The 26,755-nt window shown below is 43.6% G+C and overlaps 1 protein-coding gene and 1 non-coding gene across 2 annotated transcripts in view; both read left to right on the plus strand.

The window, feature by feature from the left end:
- Window positions 1-5,838: 5,838 nt before the first annotated feature.
- Pc (pyruvate carboxylase) overlaps window positions 5,839-26,755 on the plus strand; it is an 87,382-nt gene continuing 66,465 nt past the window's right edge. Inside the window, exons 1-2 of the mRNA XM_051193578.1 lie at window positions 5,839-5,970; window positions 11,587-11,623. The gene's annotated coding sequence lies outside the window, so the exon portion shown is untranslated. The remainder of the gene's footprint in view (window positions 5,971-11,586; window positions 11,624-26,755) is intronic.
- LOC127228987 (U6 spliceosomal RNA) lies at window positions 24,480-24,582 on the plus strand. The gene has a single exon (XR_007835080.1). It is a non-coding gene; the product is annotated as a U6 spliceosomal RNA (small nuclear RNA).

The following is a 26,755-nucleotide window of genomic DNA, read 5'->3' on the forward strand; positions in this document are numbered from 1 at the left end:
AACAGGCCTGGGCAGAGGCCAGAGAAAGTGTCTGTACAACTAGGTCCCAGGCACTCCTTATCTTATGGGAGATCTTAGAAGCGCATTGTTCAAAGCTCTTCTAGATTTAAGGTTGTCCTTAAAGAGGCAAATGTTAAATGAAACAAAGCCCTTTGTTTGACGCCTACACTTTTTTTTAACCTCATGTCTTCCCAGGTCTCAAGGTGACCGACCAGTGGAATTAAAAAAAAAAAAAAAAAAAAACCCACACAGCCCAGCAGTCCCAGGCTGTGGAATCAAGGGGGGGGGGTCACTTCTGTTCTGGGAGCCTCCGTGTCCACATTTGTCAAATGGGCACAGCATCCCTTCCTATTTGACAGGGTTACTAGGTCAGCCAGAGGGGCTGTGGCTCTGAGTGGATTGGAGATTCATCCCTCTTCTCCGTCTCATCCTGTGGGCAGAGTCTGCCACGGGCTTTGTGTACTTGGGCATTGAAACAGCAATGTGACAGGGCAGAAATTTCACGTTCACTGTGGCTAAGGAGATGTTATGTTCACCCCAATAAGATTGGAGGCACTTTGCTTGTTGGGGGTCATATGTTCAGAGGTAAGAAAGAGGATCTCAGAATCGGCAGAGATGTCTACAACCAAGCAGCACAGGGAAGATGTAGCCCAAGGCTCCCCAGTGCTGGTGAAGATTGGTACATCTTTGTGGAAATGGGAATGTTCACACCAAATAGCCAGAGCAGGAGGAGACTTAAAAGGGGACGGAGTGGCAACAGGGTTAAAAGAACTTGAAAATCCCAATAGGGGAACTCTGAGATTTCAGTTCCCTCCAACCCCAAAACTACACCCAGGTAAAAATCACAAGGCAGCTTTGCACAGCTGCAGTTTGCACATTGTACAAACAATGCAATCCTGTGGGGCAGGTGGGGACTACAACCTGACTTGAGGTGCTGTAAAGGTGTCAGATTGACTTCCTCAACCAGAATCAAGGCTTTCAAAGAGTCTGATATCAGAGCCAGGCACGACTTATTAAAGCAGTAACTTCGGGACGTAGGCTCGTGGTGGTTGTGGCAGCAGCTGGATGAAAGGCTACACCTCTCACTGTACTTGAACCCCACTAATTTCCTCAGCACAGATCACACCACACACATTTGGCTGAGGTCCTCCAACCCCGGTAAAGGCTAACAGAAAGGGCTCTGAGTTTGATGCCAGCCTGGTCTACAGAGCAAGTTCCAGGACAGCCATAGCCATAAATTCGGTCTCAAAAAAAAAAAAAAAAGAGTCTACTATCAGGTAATTAATTCATAATTCATTCCCAATATAATTAAATCCCATAGCCCATTGTCAATTTGAGAATAAATCTCCTGTTGTAATAAAATCCTCAGTGCACAAAAAAGCATAACTATATAAAAACTCAATTCAGGGCATATGTCATTTCTTCTGACAGGATGGGTTCTAGAGATCCAATCTGTACTAGCTTAAGGGTCTAAGGGTCTGGCCTGGTCTGAGTCATACAGATATCTTAGAGGTCATTTGGACTATTAGCCACCTCTGATTCTGGTTGTAGGAACTTGATATGCCTAGCCCAACAGAGAACACAGATCACAGATCACCAGGCTGTTAATCATGTCCAATTCTCAGCTTTCTGGATAGAAGAACAGGTTTTTTATTTTTACATCTTCCCCATTGGAAAGACAATTCTATGTGCTTAACATTCCTAGTTTCTTTGGAGATCTGTGGGTGCAAGGACCTTTGTGCTCTCAAAACAAATGCATGTCTGCTTGGTCATGAGCTGGTGGGACACTGCTATGGACCCAGCCAGTGACTTCCAGAGGGCCACCTTCTCCTCATTTTCATGAAGGCTCAGCATGGCTTAGCACTATTGATACATGGAAATCATCTCCAGAGACCCAGTAGTGTGGCCTGGGTCCCTTGAGGACCAAGGAGAAAACACTGGAAAGAGAAGAGCGGAGGCTCTTACCCACTGCTCTTCCAGAAGACCTGGGTTGAATTCTCAGCACCACATGGCAACTTACAGCCATGTGTAACTCCAGCTCCAGGGAATTTTTTGCCCTCTTCTGGCTTCTCGGAACATTAGGCAAAAGTCCATATACATAAAATGATAATACAGTGCTTTAAAAAGGGGAGGAGAGCTATCCCTCCGTGGCTCTCCCAGCAGTTTGCTTGCTCATGCCTCAGACTCCACCTGTCCTGTCACAGGTTGTTGGCTGTATGATCCTAGAGGTCTGGATTCTTCTGTCCCATGGGCCTTTGTGCCAGTTTCATTGACTCCAATCCATTTAACTGCTTATCATGGGCTTGTTTCTATTATCAGCAAACTACTGTTTGTCAAACTCAACTCTTCAAGAGGCTCTATTCGAAAGTGAGCAGGGGGTTAGAAGACAAAAACCACATCACTCTTCAAGAAGTAGAAGACACAAAGAAGAAAGAAGGCCTTATAGGAGCCCCCAGTGCAGGACACACTTCCCTCTCTACCTGTCCTATGTGTCACAGCCAAATTCCTAGCCAAACCTGCTTAGGCCAGGCTCTGCCCTTTTGTTTGGTCTTGCTTTCTGTTGAAATCTCCTAGGATTTCAGCCAAGTTTCCCAAGAACTCAGCAATCAGTGTGGGTTGGTCAGAAAGTGAATAAAAATCAGTAAAAGATTTTCTGGGCTCCACCCCAGATTTCTTGGCACATAATCTCTAAAAGTGGGTGTGAGCCCAGGAGTCAGGTTGGTTTGTATATAAGTACACCAGGAAGGTTCTTTTTTTTTATGATTTATTTATTCTTATTTTTATGTGCTTTGGTGTTTTACATGTATGTCTGTATGAGGGTGTCAGATCCCCTGGAACTGGAGTTATAGACAGTTATGAACTGCCATGTGGGTGCTGGGAATTGAACTGAGGTCCTCGTGAAGAGCAGCTAATGCTCTTAACCAATGAGACATCTTACCTCTCCAGCCCCGCCAGGAAGGTTCTTATTACCACAGAGATCTGGGAAATACTTCTGAAGTCTCCCAGTGTGTCTCAGCAGTCACAGAAGATCCATTTGGAGAGCTTCTAAATAGCATGGGGATGTAGGGGCCTCCAGTCTCCAGGAATGGTCTTAGGTGGCTCGGGTAGTGCTGCTGGTGTTTCTAACTTCTGGTTCCTCTCAGAAGGCAGAACTCAGGCTTCTGTCTTCATCAGCAGTGGTATCTCTGGGATTCTAACATGAGTGGTACAGAGCCCAGGCTGTTTCCAGCCATGCTAAAACTTCCCATCCCACTTGGTCACTTGGTCACTTGGCCTCTGAGGCCTGGAATGGGATCCATTCTCAACTCTTTCAAGGTAACTAACTCATCCAGAGGAAGGAGAAAGCCTAGGTAGATAGGTGTCTTGTTTCCTACTCTAACGTAAGCCACATAATATAGACCTAAAGCTTACTGCTTGGAGTCTACAGTCCTTTGTCTGCTCACTTTCTGGTTCTATCTTCATCCGTTTCTTTGTTCAGGAATGAGTCACTTAGGGTGGATGCAGATGTCATGTGAACCTTTGAGGAACTACATGCCATCTGCTCAGAACTCACAGAAACCCAGCAGAACAAGTTACCCCATCTCACGCAAAGCTAAATCTTTCTGAAGGACACAGGGATCATACCTATGTAGTGGAGATTAGTTATAGACAGGAAGTGAGGAAATGACAGGTATTAATGGACTAGAAGAGTAATTAGGGCCAGTAATTAAAAGACTCAGTCACCATTAAGTGCAATCCCTTTTCATGTGGAAATCCAGTTAGAGAAGCACAGGCCTTTGCCCAAGGCCACACAGTTTTTAACTCTCCTGTTTGGGGCTGGACATGGCTCAGTGGTTGAAAGGACCTATTATTCTGGAAAAGGACAGGGGTTCGATTCCAAGCACTCATCTCGGGTAGCTCACAACTGCCTGTAACTCCAGCTCCAGGTGAACTAATACCCCTCTATCCTTGTACAAAGACATACACACAAATAAATAATGATAAAATAGTTTCTAAAAAGTTAGAGAACCAGGTGAGTTAATGGGGTCTCCAATCACAGCATTTAGAAGGTAGAGGAGTTTGGGGCTGGCCTGGGCTACACAGTAAGACTTTGTCTCAAAAGCAAAAACAACTCCAAAACATAAACAACAAAAAGGTATGGTCTTGAACTTAAGGATTCCGTTGAATAGACCTCTCGGGGTTATATAAGAGCACCCTGTCTCACGAACAAAGAAGTTGAGCTGGTATTTTGTCTCGGTATTTTTGTTTGTTTGTTTGTTTTAGAAAAGTTCTTAGGTAGTTTAGGCTGACCTAAAACTTCTGATCCTTAGCTGAGTATGGTGGCCCACACATTTAATCCCAGCACTCAGGAGGCAGAGGCACCTGAATCTAGGAATTCCAGGCCAGCATGATCTACATAGAGTTCCAAGTCAGTCAAGGCTACATAGAAGGGCTTGTTGTCTCAAACAAGCAAAAATCAAACAAAAAACCCAAGCCCATACTTCCTGATTCTCCAGTCTTTGAACAGCAATGTGCTGGGATTAGAGTTTTTTTTTTTTTTTTTTTTTTGCCATTGTGCCTGGCTTTTTGGTCATCGTGATTAGGACGATGAAGACTTTGATGCAATGGCTGAGACTGGGTCTTGCCCACCACTTTCTCTAGCATAACGCCAAATACATACTTAGTGCTTAAAACGAATACATGAATCTGAAAATCTGTAATTTAAATCCATATTCTCCAACTAAATAGCTGCATCGGATCCATGCAGGGTAGGGTTCTTCCAGACAAATGAAAGGAGGGCCAGGAGGTTGAAGTTGGCTTTTTTTCCTTTTCTTTTTAGAGAGGACATACTGAAGAGGCTGACTTTGAACTTGAAATCCTCTTGCTTCAGTCTTTTAAGTACTGATATTACTGGTATTACATACCTGTTCAGCTTGCTTAGCAGCCCAGTGGCAAGCTCTATATAGCAGAATCGGAGTCAATAAGCAGTTATTGGTTAACGCGATGTTTTCGTAATTCATGACTGTCCTGTCAGGACGTGGTTTATTTTTCTCTTCTTGGCCTTGAATGATGATGGAATGTAGATTGTGTTTGTTTACTGTCTGGAATCCTGTCATTGTAAGGCAGGACTTTTGCTTTGGTGACTTCCCACTCCTGGTTTGTCACACAGCCCAAATTATGAAGCTTTCCTTTCGTTGGCTAACCGAACAGTCTAGAAAAAAAAAAAAAAAAAAAAAAAAAAAAACTTTAAGGTTCTCAGCGGTCCGGCTTTACAGATCAGAGACGTGATGCTGCTGCTCCAAGGTCACCCAGAGGCGGGATCCTGACCACCATTCTAACTCACGCAGCTACTAAAGGACGCATACACGCAACCGCGAGTGGTACCGGCGCTTTCTCCTTCCCCGTGCCCTTCGCTAACGTTTTTCCTGCGACCTGTTCTCTATCCGCTAACGTGTACCTGCGTCTGGCAGCGATGCCCCAATCCCCGTGCATCTGTTATGATTGCGGTTTCCAGAGACACGTGCTACTCCAGTGAATGAATCGCACGTCCCCACCCCCGCCGACAGCCAATCAGGATGAGCTGAAGCCGGACCACTTCCGCCTATTGCGGGCCCAGGCCACGCCAGACAGCCCACGTGAGGCTTACGAGAAAAGGGTGTAGGAGGTGGCGCGTAGGGGGTGGGCTCTCCACGCCTCCTCACCAATCAGAAGGTCCTCCAGGGACGCTGGAGGCAGGGCAGACGTGAGGCGCCAACGCTTAAACGAGAGGGGTAGGTGGGTGCAGGGAGGAGTCTTGAAAGGGGGAGCGGTGAATGATAGACCCGTTCATCCAATCCTAGGATGGGTTGGGCTGCGTGAACCAATAGGAAGTCTGATGGGCGGGGCCGGCACTGCAGCAAGTTCGGTTGCGCGGAGACCGCAGCTGTTCCCTGTCAGTGGAGGCAGAGGCCGTCAGAGGCGGTGGCCACGGCTGGCGGCGGCGGGGCGGAGGTGAGTGTCCGCGGCGCTCCCCACTTTCCTCTTCCTGCTGCAGGTCTCCGTGGGTGGGAGTGCGCCGGCGCCGGCGCCGGGGACGCTTATGTAAGGGTAATGCGCGCCAAGGCGACGCGGGCTCCGCAAGTGATTGCTGGAAGAGACTGCTGCGGGCTCCGCACGACGCGGCGCGACAAGACGTGCTCAGTCCCTCCCCCTCCCCAGGCACAGGGTCGATGTGGATCCGCCCCCTCCCTTGCTAGGGGCGCCTGGGAGGCCGCGGCTGCTTAAGCATCCTTTAGGCGCAAGCGACTTGTCCCGCCCCCCTGGTGGCCCGCACTGGCTTCAGTTGTGCTCTCGGGTGCCCATTTTCCAGATAAAGAAACTGACGATCCAAGCCCTAAAGCGCTTCGCGCCAGCTTCCTGAGGGCTCAGACTCCAATCTGGCATAATGGGGCGCCCTAGTTTTCCCCATAATACTGGATGTGTGAAATCCATTCAGGGAGTGTAAGAGAGACTTTTCCTTGTTCCAGATGTGTGCACTATGTCTCCCAGGGAAGCTCCTGAGAGCCCCTGGGTTACATTTTGGTTCAGGTGTAGAAGATATTCTGAGGTTCCTAAGATGCAGTGAGGTGTGCCTGGGTGCAGCCCGTTATTTCTACAGCTTGTAAGAGTTTATCAAGTGCGTTTGGGAGTGCCCTGACTTTGAAGACTTATACTTCAGGTTCCTCCCAGAGTTACTGGCCCTGTGTACTTTGAGCGAGTTGTTTTTCCTTTGCAGGGCTCTTTCCTCATCTCATAAACTTTGGAATCCAGAAAGATTTCTAGGTCTCTTGCAGTTTTGAAATTCTTAATAGTCTGAAGGACCCTCCCTCTCCTTCTCTCTCTTTCTTCCTCTCTCTCTCTCCCCCTCCTCTCTTTTTCTTTATTCCGAGACTGGGTTTCTTTGTGTAGCTTTGGAGCCTGTCCTGGAACTTGCTCTATTGACCATGCTGGCCTTGAACTCACAGAGATCTTCCTGCCTCTGCCTCCTGAGTGCTGGGAATAAAGGCACACGCCACCACTACCTGGCTGGATCTTTTAATTTTAAGAAAGAGATTGGTCAGAGCTAATTACTACCATTCTCCATCTGAGAGAACCGAGGCTCAAAGAGCCAACTATCCTAGTAGTGGTGGCTCACACCTTTAACCCCAGCACTCGGGAGGCAGAGGCAGGCGGATCTCTGCCTTGAGGCCAGCCTGGTCTTCAGGACAGCCAGAGCTGCACAGAAACCCCGTCTCAAAAACCAAAACCAAGCAACCAAACAACCAAACAGAAAGAGCAAACCAGATAGACTCACTCCCTGAGTCTTTGCCATGTGCCTTCCCAGTTGCTCCCTCACCCAATGCCTCCAGGAGTCCTGACTAGTCTCCTGCTCCTCACCCTTTCCCTGTATGATGCAAATACTCATGCTGGGTGTGTGTGTGTGTGTGTGTGTGTGTGTGTGTGTGTGTGTGTTTCATTGTTAATCCTCAAACTCTTTTTTGGGAGTATAGCCAAGGCTACCTTTCAACTCATGATTCTCTTGCCTGTCCCCTCCAAATGCTGATGTTACAACTACATGCCATTAGTTATATCCTTAGGATTTTTTTAATTAAAAATTTTTTTTTGAGACAGGATTTGTTCGTGTATCCATGGCTGTCCTGGAACCCACTCTGTAGATCAGGCTGGCTGGCCTTGAACTCAGAGATACTACGGCCTCTGCCTCCTGAGTGCTGGGATTAACAGTGTTCTACAGTCAGTCCCAGTGAATACTTCTACAAAACACGCTTGCAGCTAAGGCTCTGGGAACATTGTGGAAGAAGGGTTGGAAAGATTTTAAGAGCTGGAGGATCAGGGAGTTTTCTGTGAGATTGTGTTTCCTAGTAATTAATGTTAGAAGCTACACCAAAAATCTCAGCAACAAGCCAGGTGTGGTGGTGCACACCTTTGATTCTAACATTTGGGAGGCAGAGGTAAGTGTACCTCTGGAGTTCAAGGCCAGCCTGGTCTACAAAATGAGTTCCAGGATAGTTAGAGCTATTACAAAGAGAAATCCTGTCCCCTAGACTGATAGCTGGGAATCCAGCATGGGACTGACTCAGACCTCCTGAATATGGGTCTCAGCTAGAAGGACTGAGAAGTCTAAGGGACCTCAGACCCTCAGATGTATTCCTGGTGCACAAAGGGACCTTGCGGACACATTCCCCCATGGAGGGATGCTCACTTGACCTAGAGACAAGAGAGAAGTCTTAGTCACTAATTCAAATGACTTGACAGATTTCCATGACCCCACCTGGATGGCATAGCCCTACATGTGGAATGGGGGTGGGAGGATGGGAGGGACGGGTGGTCAGGGTGCATGTGAGGGGGTAAAGAGGGTAAGAGGGAGGGAGAGGGAACTGGGATTGACATGTAAAAAAAAAAAAGAGAAATCCTGTCTCTAAAAGACAAACAAAAATCTCACCACCACACCTATCCAAATGTGCTATGAACAAGGGTGACATGAACGGACACACCATAGTAAATGGGGCCTCAACCCTACAGAAAGAGCTATAGGCCACTCAGGAAAGCTGAGAGTGGGAGAGGTGGTCTTCCCCAGGGAAGAGCACACCAATTGGTTTTCCAGTGCCAAATGAACAGCCATGAAAACATGCATACCAGTAAATTTGGACTGAGTATGTTATGTTTAGGAGTATTTATGTATAGATGTATACATATGTGCATGCAATAACTGTTAATGTAAAAAGAGGCCATGAATTTGAAGAAGAGTGAGGAGGGTTATATGAGAGGGTTTGGAGGGAGGAAACGGAAGGAAAAGATGTAATTATAATCTCACACTGCTCTTTCAGAAAAAAAGGACATGTGCCATCATGCAGGTTTTTGTTTTCATTTTTTAGATTATTTCTATGTAGCTGAGGCTGTCCTTGAACTCTCCTGACCCTCTTGCCTCTATGCTGGTAGGTGCATAGGTGCATACCCAGTTCATCCTTGCTTTTCTCTTGCGGTACCCCAAATGCTGTGCTGGATGCACGTCCTTCCAAACTCCATTGTCTGTGTCTTCACAGTCCCAAACACTGTCTTGAGAACAAAAAGGTGCTTAATAAACGTTTTGGATAAATTGGAATGGTGCATGATGAAAACCAAGGAGATCAGCAGGGCAGAACCTGGGGAAGATAGACAGAAGTCAGTTTGGGGCAGTAACAGTGGTCAGAATCTCTAGGAGAAAGTCAGTAAATTCGAGAGGGAGTTCCATATCACTGGAACACTCTTCTGCCTGAGCCAGATGTCCAATTAGGGCAAACCCTTGTGGGCCTTCTCTTTTGTTGCCTTTGGTAGCATCTTACCTCTTTTGAATGGGCCCCTACTTTTTGTGTTCTAGAAATGCCCACTGCTCCTTTGTTAGTGTTGAGTTGAATAATGAGGTATAACCAGTGTCCGGGACTCTGAAGCACAGGCTGTTCTTGAGGGTTACAGGCAATTATGTGGAGAATGTGCTTTGGGGCTGATTCTTGTTCAGAGGCATACTGTGCAGAATTGGGGCCTTGTACCTGCTCATTCTCTGAGACCTCACCTGAGCCTGTGGAGCCTAGCATGGAGGAGGGCCTGCAAGTGGGAGCTGGGAAACTGGCAAAGAGAATAAACTATTGCTTCTTGTTGAATGGGAAGTTTGTCTCAGCTTGGCTTTTCAAGTGGCTGGACATGATGGCTTATGCCTGCAGTCCCAGCACTCAGGAGGTGAAGCGGGAGGTTTAGAGACTAGAGGCGAGCCTAGTTACATAGTGAGACCCTATTTTCTCCTTGCAACCCTCAACAACCATTGACCTCTTGACCTCAAGGTCACTTCTTCTTTAGCCCCCATTTGAAACTATTCACTTTTTCCTCAATCCCTTTATTAGCTGTTATGTCTAGTGACCTTATTTTTTTCAGGGTCTGTTTGTCTTGTTCTGTCAAAATTAAATTACTCTTCAAGATAAGGGGCTTTTCCAATACAGAGAAAACCTGTCTTGAAAAACCAAAAAAAAAAAAAAAAAAAAAAAAAAAAAAAAGATAAGGGACTTTCCTGAATTAAGCTTGCCAAATTTTCCAATTGGATATGACTCTCTATTTAATATGATGGATGTTATTAATTATAAAAGCCAATTTGCACTCAGGAGGCAGAGGCAGGTAGATAAATCTCTGTGAGTTTGAGGCCAGCCTGGTCTACCAGGTGAGTTCCAGGACAGCCAGCACTACTCAGAGAAACCCTGTCTCAAAAAACCAAACAACAACAAAAAAGCCAATTTATTTGTGTATTTATGTCCACATGTATGTACTGGTATGTATGTGTGTGCTGCCACCATGATAGGGACTTACACATACAGAGAGGTGACATAATTTGCTCAAAGTCATACAAGTAGGAATGGCATGGCTGGACCTAGCCCTGGGCTGAGGCCCTCCTGGCTGCCTCTTACATTTCCACTTTTGCCTTGTAAAGTTGGTCTGTAACAGCTTATTGGCACTTTTTGGGCAGAACCTGTAGCTTTGGCATGGATCTCTATGCAAGACAGTACTCAGTAAATGCTTTATTGAATTACATGCCCTAAACACTCTATTTCTTTTTGACATAATCTATTATGGCAACTTTTTTGTGGACAAGTGAGCTGCCCACAATGGCCTTTGGAAAAGAAGCCTCTACAGAGTCCCCAAAGTGATTACACACTCCCTGTGCATTCCTGGGGTGGGGGTGTTTAAGCAGTGGGGTGTGCTGTTAGGTCTGGAAGGGAGGGGCCTCAGCAAGAGAGGATTAGAGGAAAGAGTAGGGGGTGGTGGAAATAGAAGATGCTTGGCAGGTCACGTAGGCCTGTGCCTCATTAGTGTCAAGTTGCACAGTGAGATAGGCCAGCAGCAGAGAATCAGGAGCACAGGTAGCTCTTGAGGGTTAGACACAGCTGCCTGGAGAAAGTGCATCTGGAGCTGGATGGAGGAGGGAGGAAGGAAAAAACACTCTGGAGGAAACAGACTGTGAGTTTTTGTTCTTTCCTAGTGGTTCCAGACAAGAGCATGCCTTTTTTCTCTTTTAGTGTTGGGGGTTGAACCTTGGATCCTATACATACTAGGCAAGTGCTGTATCAGTGAGCTACATCTGGTCTTATTGATATGTTTTATTTTACCTGTATGGGTGTTTTGCCTACATGTATGAATGTATGTATGTGTACCGTATGTGTGCTTAGTGCCTATGTGTTACAGAGGTCATATCCCCTGTAACTGGAGTTACAGAAGGAAGTGAACTGTTATGTGCCTGTGGGAACTGACCCCCTTTTTACTTTTTATTTTGAGACAGGAGCTTTGAATCTGTGATTCTCGTCTGCCTCTGTACAGGGCTATGTGTAACTCCAGTCTGAAGCAGAAAAATCACAGGTTCAAAGCCTCTCATCAGTTATTGATATTGCCCCACATTTTACAGGTGACTGCATAGCAGAGCAGCAAGGTGTGGGTTGCAGGTAGCAGGGGCACCTGGTGGCCCTTATAGAACAAGCAGTTCTGTGGGCTCCCAGTGTTCCTGACATTCCTAGGTTCTCTGAAAAATTTCTGGAAAAATGAAGATAACACATTTTTTCCCCTCTTTTACTTCAGCTAGCATCTGCCTTCTGGAGAGCTGACAGCACCAAGGGTGAGTTCTGAGCCTGAGTCCAGGCCATCATCCCATTGCATGAGGTTCCTTTTAAAGACACTGTAGTTCTAGTACATACACGTCATCTTTCAAATTCAGCCAGTACAAAAGGCCACACTCTTGGCTTTTGGAAAATCTCCACTGCATCTTGATCTCCAATTTTTTTTTCTGGTTTTTCACAGGAAGGTGACATCTGGTTCCCTGCATGCTCCAATTGGCAGCTGGCCAGCTGCAGCAGGAGGCCCTTTTTCTGGAAGGGTGTGGTTTGGGAAGCTGGGTTGGGGATGGTGGTGTTGACCTACAGGAAACATCCGTTCTGTGCAACCTTTAAGAAGACCCCATACTCCGAGATCAACTGATATCTTGGCAGTGGCAATCAGCTGTTAAGGGCCCTGGCTACTGAGCCAGGAGATGTATGCAGCTGTGACATGAGGTGGCTTTAGCAGCTAGTTGTAATACTTGGCCCATTTCTCTGATGTCTAGCAGTCACAGGGACAAGGGGTAAAGGCAGAATTGTTCCTTGCCACCTAGTGCTCAGAAGCATTGAGCATTGTTCTCTATAACCTGATTACACCCCTCCCCCTGCCTTGTTTTTTGGAGACAGGGTTTCTCTGCTTAGCCTTGGCTGTCCTGGAACTGGCTCCATAGAGCAGGCTGGCCACAAACTCAGAATTCCACCTGCCTGTGCCTCCTGGTTAAAGGCATGTGCCACCATGCCCAGCAGACCTGCCACTCTTTGTTGTTTCTGTTTGTTTGGTTGGTTTTTGATACAGGGTTTCTCTGTTGCTTTGGAGCCTGTTCTGGAACTAGCTCTGTAGATCAGGTTGACCTCAAACTCAGAGATCCATCTGCTTCCTGAGTGCTGGGATTAAATGCATGTGCCACCTTTGCCTTGCCAGACCTGCCATTCTTAAAGCATTTCCCTTGGGGCTTTCCGGAGGTTGCGGGTAGTTGGGAGCTGCAGGTGTATCTGCTCAGCCTGAATTCTAAGGCACTGGGTTGGGCCCCACATCCTTCTCCAGTCCAGTCTCCCTCTGGTTTGCAAGGAGAGATACTCTTTCTCTCCCTCTGAAGACAGGTGTGCTGCTTTCCATGTTTCATAGCTAGGGACTCTGGGGACTTTGTTGCTCAGCTTTCTTCAGTGATCATATTTGTTTATCATGGGGTAAAGATTCTTTTGTTTAGGGAATTTTCTTGGTTTTCTGATCATTGTACAAAGAATTTTCTGAGGGTACCCTTCTAGACCTATGAGTGGTCTCTCTCTCTCTCTCTCTCTCTCAAGATTTTATGTATATAGGTGTTTTGCCTGTGCACTACATGCATGCAGTATCTTAGGCGGTCCGAAGATGCCATATCCCTCTGGAATTAGAGTTACAGATGGTTGTGTGTCATTGCTGGGATCCAAACCTGAGTCCTGGAAGAGCAGTAGCCAGTGCTCTTAGCTGCTGAGCTATCTCTCCAGCCTAGAATTGGTCACTTTTTTTGTTTGCCTTTTTTTTTTTTTTTTTTTTTTTTTTTTTGAGACAGGGTTTCTCTGTGGCTTTGGAGCCTGTCCTGGAACTAGCTCTTGTAGATCAGGCTGGTCTTGAACTCACAGAGATCTGCCAGCCTCTGCCTCCCGAGTGCTGGGAGTAAATGCATGTGCCACACCACCGCCCTGCTAGAATTGATAATTTTTGAGTTCTTTCACATTCCTCTTATCCTTGGGTCAGTAGTGGGTGTTTCCAGTTCAACCACAGAGTCTCCTTAGGAAGTCCATGGAGAAAAGGCAGGCAGATGGGTACAGTTAGAAATGGTTTATTCTGTGAATATGTGACACACTCTCTGCCACATTTTCCATCGTCCTCTCTGTTGGCTCTGTGTAACATGAAAAATAAAAGACCTAGAGACTGATATTGGGGTTCAAGCTTCAAGCTGAAGATCAGAAAAAAAAAAAAAAAAAAAAAAAAAAAAAGCAAAGCAGCCATCCACTAGTTCTCACCTCTACTTCAGGCTGAAAGGGCTGATCCACGAACGAACAAACTCTTTACCAGGTCTCAAACTGCTGCCTTTCCTGAGTGTGGCTAGAGAATGAAGGCCCCTACTGAGGCCTTGCTTCTGTCGTATATACTTCCCTAATGGTGGGATTAAAGGTGTGAGCTATGATTCTCTTTTAGACAGATTCACTCTTGTGTAGATCTGGGTGGCCTTGGACTCAGAGAGACTGTCTATCTCTTAATCCTGAGTCCTAGGATTAAAAGTGTGTACCACCACCTCCTAGCTTCCGGCTGCTGGGATTAAAGGTGTGTGCTTGGCTTCTATGGCTTGTGGATGACTTTGCTTTCTGAATCCTCAGGCAAACTTTAATAAATCATAAACAATATCTCACCACAGCTTTGTACACTAGTTTTTTTGTTGTTGAGACAGGATTTCTCTGGGTTGTATAGCCCTAACTGTCCTGGGAGTCACTTTGTTGACCATGCTGGCCTTGAGCTCACAGAGATCTGCTTGCCTCTGCCTCCTGAGTGCTGGGATTAAAGTCCTGAGCTGCCACCAACACCGGACTATTACTTCTTAGTTGGGGGCATAGTATGGGAGAAAATGAAGCCTGGAGAAGGTTTATGAGCCAAATCCAGGATGTTAATCCTGTTGTTCTTTTTTAAGGTTGTCATTTTTTATGGATGACAAATCCATCCTAAATCCATCAGTTAGAAGAGAAAATTAGTCACCAAGAAGGGGCTACTCCCAGGTCATTTCATTTGTCAAAGCTTGTTCTGCTCATCAGTTCCCTGCTCCTTCCCCAGAGCTTTCCTTAGTTACTGTAACCAAGACTCCCTGCTCTGTAGCTTTCTCCTGGGGATCTCAGAGGGAGGTGGGTGTGGGCTGTTGTGATTAAATATCCCACCACAAGGCAAACCCAGGTTTTCCAACCCACCTTAGTCTGCAGCTTGCATGCTACTCTTTGTGTTAATTTGCCACCAGGGCTGGGGGATAGGCCTGGGTATGGCAAGGCTGCTGGAAATACATTCCTCCTGCTATGTGAGTGTGTGTGTGTGTGGGGGGGGATAGGCCTGGGTATGGCAAGGCTGCTGGAAATACATTCCTCCTGCTATGTGAGTGTGGGGTCAGACTTCTGTGGCAGCTCTTCTCCTGACCAGCATGCAACATGACAGCCCAAGCTGAAAGTTCAGGGAAAATTCCATGAGCTGGCTGTGCTGAGTCATGCTTAAGTCTCCTTTCTCCTGTCTGTCACTGGTCAGCCCAGGGTCTGTTACACTTGCAGGAACTGTAAGAATATCAGGCTATCACTTCTTAAAGCTGCACTGGCTTTGCACTTGTGAGTGTTTTTTTCCCCCACCAATGTGCTGTCCATTGATAAATTTGTTAATAATAAATCACTAAAGTAAATGTAGTATTTATTTTGCTAGCCATTCCTTTTATGCATAAGATAACTGGGATTCTGAAAGCCTCAGTGACTTGGTGAGTTTCGGGTGACAGGAGAGTGGTATGTTTGGTTGAGGTTGTAGGTGCCACACCCTACCCTGACCTGTGAAGCTTTGAGGAATGCCAAAAATCATTCATAGTGACTTTGGTTGAAAAGTTTTTGTTGATTTTTTTTTTTTTTTTTGAAACAAGCCTTGGCTAGTCTCAAACTCACAAAGATCTGCCTGCCTCTACCTTCTGAGTACTAGGATTAAAGGGATTAAAGTTTGAGTTTTGATTTGTTAAAATTGAAAATTAAAGAATCTAGTTCTTCCATTTAAGAACTTTTAAGTTTAATTCTTTAAGTGTAACCTCTGGAACTTTCCATTCTATTTATGAGTTAAGAAAAATTTAACAATCACTTTGAAGGGCCTTTTGATTAATGTTGTTCTCCTTTGAATAATTCATTAAACTTACTTGAAAATTTTAAATTGAATTTATAAATTATAGTCACCTTCCCTTAATTATTTTATTATTTCTTCTAACTGCCTGATTAAAAATCCTTTAATATCTTAATTACTCCTATAAATCTAATAAATTAAGCCAACTCTTAAATTTTCTTAAGCATTCCTGTTATGTTTTATTTATTTTTTAGTTTTTAAGTTTTATATATTTATTTTGAGAGAGTCTTTTACTCTGTTGCCTGGAACTTACTATGTAGCCCAAACTAGCCTTGACTTGCAGGAATCCTATCTCAGCCTCAGGAGTGTTGGAATTTATTGGTATGAACAATCATGGCAACCTGTCCTGGTTGATTTTAGATTTAAGTGTGTGTATGTGTGTGTGTGTGTGTGTGTGTGTGTGTGTGCGCATGTTTGCATGTTTGTGCAGGTACACAGGAAGCCAAAGGAGTCAGACCACACTGGAGCTGGATTTACAGGTGGTTGTGAGCCTCTTGACATGATGTTGGGAATCAAACTTGGGTCTTCTGGAAGAGCTGTGCTCTTAACCATTGGAATATCTCTCTGACTCCTCCACTCCAAGTGACCACAAAACTGCTCCTTGTTTTTGGAGATTGGTTTGCATATCTCTGGAATTTTCCATAGGGAGACTGTTGCAGGATTACTTCTACTTTGTCTGCCTCCTTTCACTTAGTACAATCATTTAAAGATGTGTCCATATTGTTGCATATGTCAATAATTCTTTCATTTTTACTGCTAAGTCACTATACTCTTATATGGACACCAAGCAGTTTATCCCTTCAATTGTTGCTGGTCACCTCAGTCACTTCCAATTTCTGGCAATTAGAGGTGCTGTGATCCTTTGTGTATAAGTTTTTGATTTGGCAAGTATTCTACTGGCGAGCTTTGCCCAACTCTAAAAATTTAATTTCTACTGGTTTTGTATTTGTGTGTTTGTGTGTGTGCATGCTGGTCAAGCACTCTACAAACTGAGCTATATCCCCATACATGGTACATGTGTTCAAGTCTTTTTATGGACATGTATTCCTTTGCCTAGGAGTGGAGTGGTTGGATCAAACAGGTAGCTGTTAAATCCTTCCAAAGTGCTTATTCTGTTTAATATTCCCATCAATAATAGAGAGTTCTATTCACTTTCCACCTTCCCCAGTTGGAAATCACCAATATTTTTCATTTTTGCCATTTAAAATTTATATTTTGGTATCTTATTTCAGGTTAGATTTCCCTAGTGACTATCATAATATAGAATTTTTTTTTCATGTGTTTGCTTGTCATGTGATCTTTCTTTTCTTCCTCCCTCCTTCCTCCCTCCCTCTCTCTCGCTCCCTCTCTCTCTCCCCCCTCTCTTTCTTTCTTCCTTTCATCCTTCCTTTTTTTCTTTCTTCTTTCCTTCCTCCTTTCTTTCTTTCTTTCTTTCTTTCTTTCTTTCTTTCTTTCTGTCCTTTCTTTGAGACAGTGTTTCTCTGTGTAACAGCCCTGGCTGTCCTGGAACTTGATTGTAGTCCAGGCTGGCCTCAAACTCAAAGATCAGCCTGCCTCTGCCTCCTGACTTTCTTTCTTTTTTAAGACAGTGTCCAAAAAAAAAAAAAAAAAAAAAAAAAAAAAGACCGTCTCAGGCTACATGTCCCAGGCTAAGCTTGAACTTTTGATCCTCTTGCCTTTGCCTCCCAAGTGCTAGAGTAATGACCATGTTCCATGCCTGTTCAAAATTCCTTCAACTACATAAAGTACCAGCTAAAATACACAGATGTAGGGGAGATGCTGGGAATGAACTCCAGGGCCTTGTACATTCTAGGCACGTGCTCTGTCTCTGAGATATACCCCATGCCCAATACACGGAGATTTCTTTCTCTTTCTTTTTGAGGCAGGAGTTCTACATCCTGGAACTCCCTCTGTAGACCAGGCTGGCCTCAAACTCACAGACATTCCCCTGCCTCTGCCTCCCAGTACTGGGACTAAAGGTGTGCACCACCATCACCTGGCCTCCAGCAAGATTTCTTAACACAAAATTAGTAATGCTATGGCTTTAACTTTTAACACATATGTACTTAATCCTATATCTTTCTGGAATCCAGAAGCTCCCTAAATAAGGGAAACATTATGAGATGATGCACATTACTTTCCTAAACAACTTTTTTGTTTTTCTGAGACAGGGTTTCTCTGTAGCTTTGGAACATGTCCTGGAACTCAATCTGTAGACCAGCATGGCCTCAGACTCATAGAGAACCTCCTGTTTCTGCATCCTGAGTGCTGGGATTAAAGGCGTGTGCCACCACAGCCTGGCTTCCTAAATAACTTTTGATTCTTCCTCTGCAACTATATATTTTCCTCATAGTTCAAGGACCCATGGCCCAGATGAAGTTAAGTCTTAGCTTTTGAATCTGGCTGCTAAGCAGATCCATGATTCATTACCATTATGCCTCAAATAAGGTGGTCTTAAAAAAGGTCCGTGTACCCTGGATAGAAACACTATTACTTAATTTCTTCTCTAGTCCTCTATCAAGTGCTGAACCCTTGCACTGGATTTGATTCATCTACTTATGGCTTCATGTCCTACAAAATAGGTAGAACCTGAATACAAAGTAAGTAGAGCTTGGATTCTGTATAGCTGTCAAGAGTTTGTCTGATCAGTGACTGGTTACAAAGTTCATGACAGTGACTCAGCAGGACTAGAATTTGGGTTCCCATCTTCTAAGTCTAGGCCTGGCATTCCACTCACTTTCATACATACCCCCCCCAACAGAAAGAGAATGTGGAACTTAAGAATTCTTACTGGCCAGGTGGTGGTGATTGCAGCTCAAGGCTTTAATCCTAGCATTTGAGAGGCAGATGGGTAGATCTCTGTCTATAGAGGTCTACAGAGTAAGTTCCAGGTCAGGCTCCAAAGCTACACAGAGAACCCTGTCTCAAAATAGTTTTTGGTCAATCAGGCTTGGTTATCAAGATGTTCTGGCAACCAGAATCCTGGTTACCTTCAGTTCCTGAATCTGAAGTGGGATAACTTGGCCTGCCCCGGACTTCCCAGTGGAGATTTACCAGGGCTATTGCCATCAAATTCTCATTTGAGATTGGGGCTGGGATATAAGCAGATGTGGGTCTCAGGAAACTTGTGGGGGTGGAGGGTGGAGCTGCCTGAGAATTATTTCTGCAGTTGTAGCTCTCTCGATGTCTGGTGTTTTGGCACCTCATGTGGATGAGTATGGACGGCTATAGAGTTCTCAAGAAAAAGACCTTTGAGTTGAGGAGAAATTGGCAGGATTGTGTTATAGATTCTTCCTCAGCAGGATTCCCCCACTGTAATTGTTTTGAATATTTTTAGGTATTTATGATAAATATTTTGCCTCCTGCCTATATATGTCTATATACTACTTGTATGCCTAATGCCTGAGTATCTTCAAACTTTTTGACTTTCTTGGATACCAGGCATATACATACATACACATATACATACACATACACATAAAATAAACCTTAAAAAAAAATCATTGTCAGGTGACATTTAGCCTTTTTTCTTTGTAAGAGTTTTGTGGCTTTAGTTTTTGCATTTAGGTCATGAATCAATTTGAATTAATTTTCCTATCCAAGGTTTTGTTTTTAACTGTTTCTTTTATCTGTGGTTAACTTGTTTCCAAAAAACATTAAATGTAAAAGTCAATTCTATAATTAATTTATGTTACAAATTACCCACTGTTCGGGTGTCCTCCTCACTGCCTAGGACACAAATTACCCCTTTGTTCAGTAAACCCATACTATAGGAAACCCACCTGTCAGCTACTTCATGGCCATCTTGGTCATCAGACCAACTGCTGGAATGTAGAACTTGAGTAAGTGACTCTGACCCTTGTGTAGAAGCCTATAGGAAATTTATGCCACAATCCATGTGCTGTCTATTTTACTTTATCTCATCATGTAGATTGCACACTCTGTGATCTGACATCAGCATAAGAAAAGTGAGAACAAGCCAGGTGTGAAGCTGTGTGCCATCACCACCTGTTGATAGCTCACACTTTTAATCCCAGCTCTTGGGAGGCAGAGCCCAACCCTCTACATATGATTTCTGGCTAGTCAGAGTTACCCTAGCTCAAAAACAAAACAAAACAGGACTGCTCAGCAGGTAACAGTACTTGTTGCTCTTGCAAAGGATCCTGCTTTGGTCTTAGCAACCATATGGCTACTAAAATGTCTGTAACCCTTGTTCCTGAGGATCTGAAGCCCTTTTCTGGCCTCTGCAGGAACTCTGCACACACGATTGTACAAAAACACATGCAAATTACCCATAGACATAAAAAAGCAAAACAAAAAACTTTAAAACCAAACACAACAGAAGGATGAGCACAGTATAAGTTATTAGAGGTTATTATTTTCATAGCAGTATATTATTCTAACTCTATTTTTACTAATTATTACTGTTAATCTTTTATAATGTCTAACCTAAAAATTCAACTTTATTTATAAGTATCTGTGTATAGGAAAAAAATAGCTCATATAGAGTTCTGTACTATCAGAAGTTTCAGTCACGCATCTTGAAATGTATCTCCATGGATAAAGAGGAACTATGTAGTGTTAGGGCCCAAGTTCTGCAGGAATTTTAAATATAGTCTCTCCTTACCTATGATTCTGTGTTCCTCCTGTAAGTAATGCAGGGATACTGTAATTAAAATAAAAGGTATGAGTGGGAGTGTGGGGAGAGACAAGACATGGTGGGTATGCCTTTAATCCCAGTACTTGGTGGACAAAGGCATAGACAGATGGGTCTCTCTTGAGTTTGAGACCAGCCTGCTCAATGTAGTGAGTTTTAGGCTAGACAGAGCTACATAGTAAAACTCTCTTAACCAAAACAACAACAATGAAATTGTGTGCGGGGAGGGGGTGGCTTGAGAAATGATTCAGTGGTAAGAGCATTTGCTGCTCTTGAGACTTGTCCACATTGGGTGGCTCACAACTGCCTGTAACTCTAGTTCCAAAGAATCTTACGTCCACTTCTGGCTTCCTCAGGCACTGCACACACAATGCACAATGCCCACAGTTTTTTCCCCCCAAGACAGTGTTTCTCTGTATTGCTTTGGAACCTGTCCTAGAACTTGCTCTGTAGACCAGTCTGGCCTTGAATTCACAGAGATCCACCTGCCTCTGCCTCTGCCTCTGGAGTACTAGAATTAAATGTGTATGTCACCAATGCCTGGCTATAATTTTTTTTAAAGTATGTGAGAATATAGTTGGCCTTTCATATTTTGGGTCCCACATCTACAGATTCAGAAAGGTTTTTTTCTTTGACATTATTCTCTAAGCAATACAGTATAGTAGCTATTTTTAAGGCATTGATATTGCCACAGGCATTATAAGTAATCTAAAGATGAAGGCTACAAGAGGATGTGTGTGGGTTATGTGCACATATTCCATTTTATATAAGGAATTTAAGCTTCTGAAGATTTTGCCATCCAAGGTGGGACCTAGAATGAATTCCTCTTCAAATACCTAGGGGTTACTGACACTAAGTGACAGATTTTCTTCTTAAAGAGAGGGATGTGCTATATCACAGGATAGGACATTTAAATAGAAGGAGGAGCAGAAATTAAAACTTAAAAAATATAAAACAACAGTCTAATTTGAGAGGTGCAGCCCACAGTGAAGTGGATCAAATGAGTGTGTGGAGGCAGTCACATGACTGACCTTACAGCAGAAGCTGAGAAGTCACCACATGTCCATCAGAAGATGCTTGTTCTATATGTAGTTTGTTTGGGGTCACATGATATTGCCTTTAAAAATAGCTTCTGTACCCTAATCAAACTGTCACTCCAGTTTTATTACTACAGAATAAGACCTATGAAACTTTCACATAAAATAGGCTGAAAAGCAAAATCTACACCATCTCTATTTTAGTTATATTAGAATGTTGTACTGAATGTTTTTCTGGATGCTAGAATTATAGCTTTGTACATCAAGTTTCTTCTCTCCAGTGTGTTTTAGTTTAGTTTTGGTTTTGAGTTGGTGGGAATTGAACCCAGGACCTTGTGAGTCCTAAGCAAGCTAAGTAAGCATTCTGTTACTGAGCTGTACCCCCAACCCATTTTTATTTTTAAATAACTCAAAGTATTTTTTATTTTCTTCTGTTGCTGGAGTTTTCTTTCTCACCAGGCCTGCCATGCCACCCTTTCAGCCCAAATAAGCACACAGAGACATGTTAATTATAAAACTATTGGCCAATGGCAAGGGCTTCTTATTGGCTAGCTCTGTCTTAATTATTAGCCCATAACTACTAATCTATGTATTTCTACATGGCCTTATCTTATCAGAGAATGCTTAGTGCGTCCTATCCTTTCGGTCTCTACATGGTGTCTCTCTCTGCCTACTTTTCCCAGAATTCTTCTCATCTCCTAGTCCCACTTATTTTCCTGCCTATATTGACCAAACAGTATTTTAGTCATCAACCAATAAGAGAAACATGTATACGGAAGGACATCCCCCATCATCTGTCCTTGTTTCTTTCTTTCTTTCTTTCTTTCTTTCTTTCTTTCTTTCCTTCCTTCCTTCCTTCCTTCCTTCCTTCCTTCCTCTCTCTTTTAAATATTACTCTTTTATGATTTATTGGTACATTGGTGTTTTACCTGTATTTATGTCTGAATGAGGATGTCAAATCACTTTGATTTGGATTACAGACAGTTATGAGCTGCCATGTGGGTTCTGGGAATTGAACCCAGGTCCTCCAGAAGAGTAGCTAGTGTTCTTAACTGCCAGTAATCTCTCCAGTCCCTTTTTATTTTTTGAGATAGGGTTTCTCTACATAGTTCTAGCGGTCCTGGCATAGACCAGGATGGCCTTGAACTCACAGAGATCCATCTGCCTCAGCCTCCCAAATGCTGAGATTAAAGATGTATGGTATGTCACTACGCCAGGTTGAGAAGAATATTACTTTGCAATAGTACTTGGAGTTTAAGATTGAGTACAAAGTACTTAACTATTAGAATTTTGCCTATTTGTCTGTTTTCTCTAAAAGTTTGTTCTGGAGGCGTCCCCCACCTTTTGTTTTGTTTGTTTTTTGAGACAGGGTTTCTCTGTGTAGCCTTAGTTGTCCTGGAACTCACTCTGTAGACCAGTCTGGCCTTGAACTTAGAGATCTACCTGCTTCTGTGTCCTGAGTGCTGGGATTAAATGGCATTCTTTACTTAAAAAAAAAAAAAAAAAAGAGACCAAATGTAAGAATTCTAATGGCAGGTTCAACCAGATACTGAGATTTGATCTCAACCTGAGGTCCCCAAAACACCCCCATGGAGCTGGCTGTTCCCATGTTGGTACTATTGTGTGATTTTATAGTTAATATTACTTTATGGAGCAGATCTCACTAGAACTGGTGAATGCTATAGTTTCTCTGTTGTTGATAGATCTCAGGTTCAGAGAGATTAAGTGACTCAGTTTTACAAGAACAAGCTCTCAGGAGATAAAATTACAACAGTCAGTTTAAGACTCTTAATTGGCTTTATTTTAGATTCAAGAACCAGGCAACACCTCATTCTATAAAATAAAATAAATGTTCCAATGAGCCAGGCCTGAAAAATTGGTTTTATAGACAGAAAAATGGCTAAAACAAAAGAAACAAACCAAAAGGTAAATTGGTCACTTCCAGTTTTCCTTGTGAGGTGGGGACAGAATAATAGAAAAGTAAATGATTGGTCATCATTAGATCCATGGAGGAAGGCCAAGGGAGCCTCAGTGTTATCTGCATTGAAGCTGGTCTGTTCGCAAAAATTTGGTTGTTAGCTCTCTAATCCTGATTGCTTTGAAGGTTGGGCCCACCACTTAGTTTTAGCTTAATGGAACATCAATGAATGAATTCATTTTGATTTTTAGTCAGAAGTCTTTTGGGACCCAGTTCAGGAGCTTTGTTCAAACTAGTAGTCTCCTATAATTTTTATTTAACATATCAGAACCAAATACCTTTTTTTCTTGAGACAGGGTCTTAGCTAGCCATGCAATTGAGGATGACCTGACCTCCCAATTCTGTTACCTCAGCCTCCTGTTTTCTGGGAATACAGGCATGTAACACCACACTTGGTTTAGCACTCCAGATTTTTTTTTTTTTTCCCTCAATACAGGGTTTCTTTGTATAGCCTTGGTGGTCCTGGACCTTTGTCAGTAGACCAGGTTGCCTCTGCCTACTTACTGAGTGCTGAGATTAAAGACATGTTCCACCATACTTGGCTCACTCCTGATATTTTACAAGGATTCTTAAAATATGTCACATGTCAATAAGGGCTTTGAGGTCATCTTTATGTGATTGTTGGAAGAGGTCAAATGAAATAACTCATCTGAAGTGTTACAAAGTCATGCCTTGTACTTCTGGGAAAGTCACACTGGTGGCTGTGTGAAAGGTCCCTGTTGGAGGAGGTACCATGGGAGTCCCTTTGGAGAGCAGACTCTGAGTACAAGGATCTGTGGGCTCAGGGTTATCTGTGAATAAGAGAGCTCAGAAGGAGCAGGCCCTTGAACTATTGCCACAGCAGGGTTGAGCAAGAGGAGAGGAGGGCCCTTGGGCAGTGGCACCCTGAGGGAAGACATGGTAATCAAAAAACCTGCCTTGCAAATTGGATCTGATGTTCAGGTCCTCATTGACTACAGAGAGAGAGTTGTATATCAGCTAACCTGGGCTATAGGAGACTTGACCTTGTCTTTAAGGAGTCCAGTGTGGACCTGAAGGTGCTGGAATCCTTACAAAGAGAGAGAGAGGCTTTTCTTATGTCAATGCAAGAATACAGCTCTTGCCAGGCTGTGGTGGTGCATGCCTTTAGCCCCAGTACTTGGGAGGCAGAGGCAGGTGGACCTCCCTGAGTTCAAGGCCAGCCTGATCTACAGCGAATTCTAGTACAGCCAGATAACACAGAGAAACTCTGTCTTGAAAAACCAATTTAAAGAAAAAAAAAAAAAAGAAGAAGAAGAAAACAGCTCTTACCTCAAAAAGGATCCGAGAAGGAATGTAGGGCTTGCTTTGGCAGCACATATACCAAAATTGGAACGATACAGAGACGATTAGCATGGCCCCTGTGCAAGGATGACATAAAAATTCATAAAGTGTTCCATATTTAAAAAAAGAGATGGAATGTAAAACATAAATTAATAAAATTAAAATAATGATAACAATATTTTTTAAAAAGGATAAGAGAAAGTTTATTCTGGAGCCTAATAGGAATGAGCAGTCATGGCCCAGGAATACAGATTTAGTCTGTGTCAAATTCCATGTTCTAATGTGGAAGTAATTTTGTGAAGTTTTCGTAGTAACAGACAAAGTCATAAGTCAATACAGTTTTCAAGTACATTGGTGGAAATATCAGAGAGGTACATAACAGTAGAATGTATAAATCTAAGCTGTAGACCTCAAATGTTGTCTGATGACATTCTTAGCATTTAGGCTGGTGGAAGGTATAGTCTGCTAAGTTAATAGATTTCAAAAGGGCTGGGCAGTGGTGGTGCATGCCTTTAATTCCAGCATTCTAGAGGCAGGCAGATCTCTGAGTTCAAGGCCAGACTAATGTACAGAGTGAGTTCTAGGACAGCCAAGGCTATACAGTGAAACCCTGTCTTGAAACACCAAAATCAAGAACAATAACAAAAAAAAAAAAAAAAAAAAAAAAAAAACCTTCATAATGTTTTTAATCTATTAGTCACAGAATGTTAGGTCTGACACATAGGTGGACAACAAATGACGCTTAGGGGTAAAAGCTAGCCTGAGATAAATTGTAACTCAGCTCTGCACCTGCAATGCTTCAACCTTCTCACATCATTGCATTTCTAGACAGGCAATCAGCCTTTGCAGACACAGCTTCTTTCCAGGAATTCTGTCAAGTTCATTACTGCATAGCACTCAGGAGGCCTTGGAGAGTGGTTCTGCTGTGAGGTAGCAGGTGCCAGGGCTGGAAAGCCATTGTGTGGGCCTCAGCTGTGTTGTACTTAGAACAATGAGAAGTCCCTGAGATGCTTGAGCTGAGGACTACCCTCTGGTACATGGGGTTTGAGAAGTTTTTTGCACTCTACCACTGAGCTACATTCCCAGCTCTCTAGAATGTACCCACACACACATTTATTTATTTACTTACCTATTTCTTTATTTGAGCAGGGTCTTTTTACATAGTCCTGGTTGCCCTGGAACTCATTATGTAGACCAGGCTGGCCTCAAACTCTCAGAGATCCCCTTTCCTAAAACTGCCTCCTGAGTGCTGGGATTAAAGGCATGCACCACAACTGGCCTAACTATTGTAATCTTGAATGTGGTATGTGGTTTAAACCTAGCACCTTGAGCTTGTTAGATAAGGACTCTTCTGCTAAGACACATTTCCAGCCCCCCCCAAAACAAACAAACAAAAAACAACAAAACCCCACTTTTTTATTGAGCCAGGTGTGGTGGTGCACAATTTTAATCCTAGCACTTGGGAGGCAGAGGCAGATGGGTCTCTCAATTCAAGGCTTGATCTATAGATTGAGTTCCTGGATAGCTAAGGCTACACAGAGAAACCATGTCTCAAATAAATAAGCAAACCCAGTACTTTTTTTTTTTTTTTTTTTTATTGATTTAATGTTTTTAACCTTCATTGCTTATTTGGGTACATATGTGTATCTCTCTCTCTCTCTCTCTCTCTCTCTCTCTCTCTCTCTCTCTCTCTCTCTCTCTGTGTGTGTGTGTGTGTGTGTGTGTGTGTGTACATGTATGTGGAGGTCACTTTGTAGGAGCTGGTTCTCTACCAAGTAGGACCCAGGGATCAAACTTACATTGTTAGGCTTAGTGGCAAGTCTTTTTTCCCCACTGAGCCATTTTGTCAGCCTCCTTTATTTTTTCTTTCTTGTTTCTTTTTTCTTTCCCAGACAGGGTTTCTCTGTATTGCTTTGGAGCCTGTCCTGGAACTCGTTCTATAGACCAGGCTGTCTTTGAACTCACAGAGATCTGCTTGCTTCTGCTTCCCGAGTTCTGGGATTAAAGGCGTGCCACCAACGCCCAGCCGGCCTCCTTTTAATAACCTTCCTATTATTTTCCCATTTTATTCTTGATTTCCATAGTTCCTGTGCTGGAACTTAGGAAGAAGGTTTGTCAGCTGAAATGACAGGTGGAGCATCAGATGTCACTTTGAGGTGAAAGTCATAAACTAAGCTGTGTCACCTGCATCTGGCCTGTTTGACAGCTCTCTCTGGCTGACTTGCTTCTCAGATTAAGGGTATTTCTGGGGCAAAGGGTAAATGAGGCCATTCTTCACAGACTCATAGATCCCAA

Source organism: Phodopus roborovskii, unplaced genomic scaffold (assembly GCF_943737965.1).
Source record: "Phodopus roborovskii unplaced genomic scaffold, PHOROB, whole genome shotgun sequence".
In the NCBI taxonomy this organism is placed as follows: domain Eukaryota; kingdom Metazoa; phylum Chordata; class Mammalia; order Rodentia; family Cricetidae; genus Phodopus; species Phodopus roborovskii.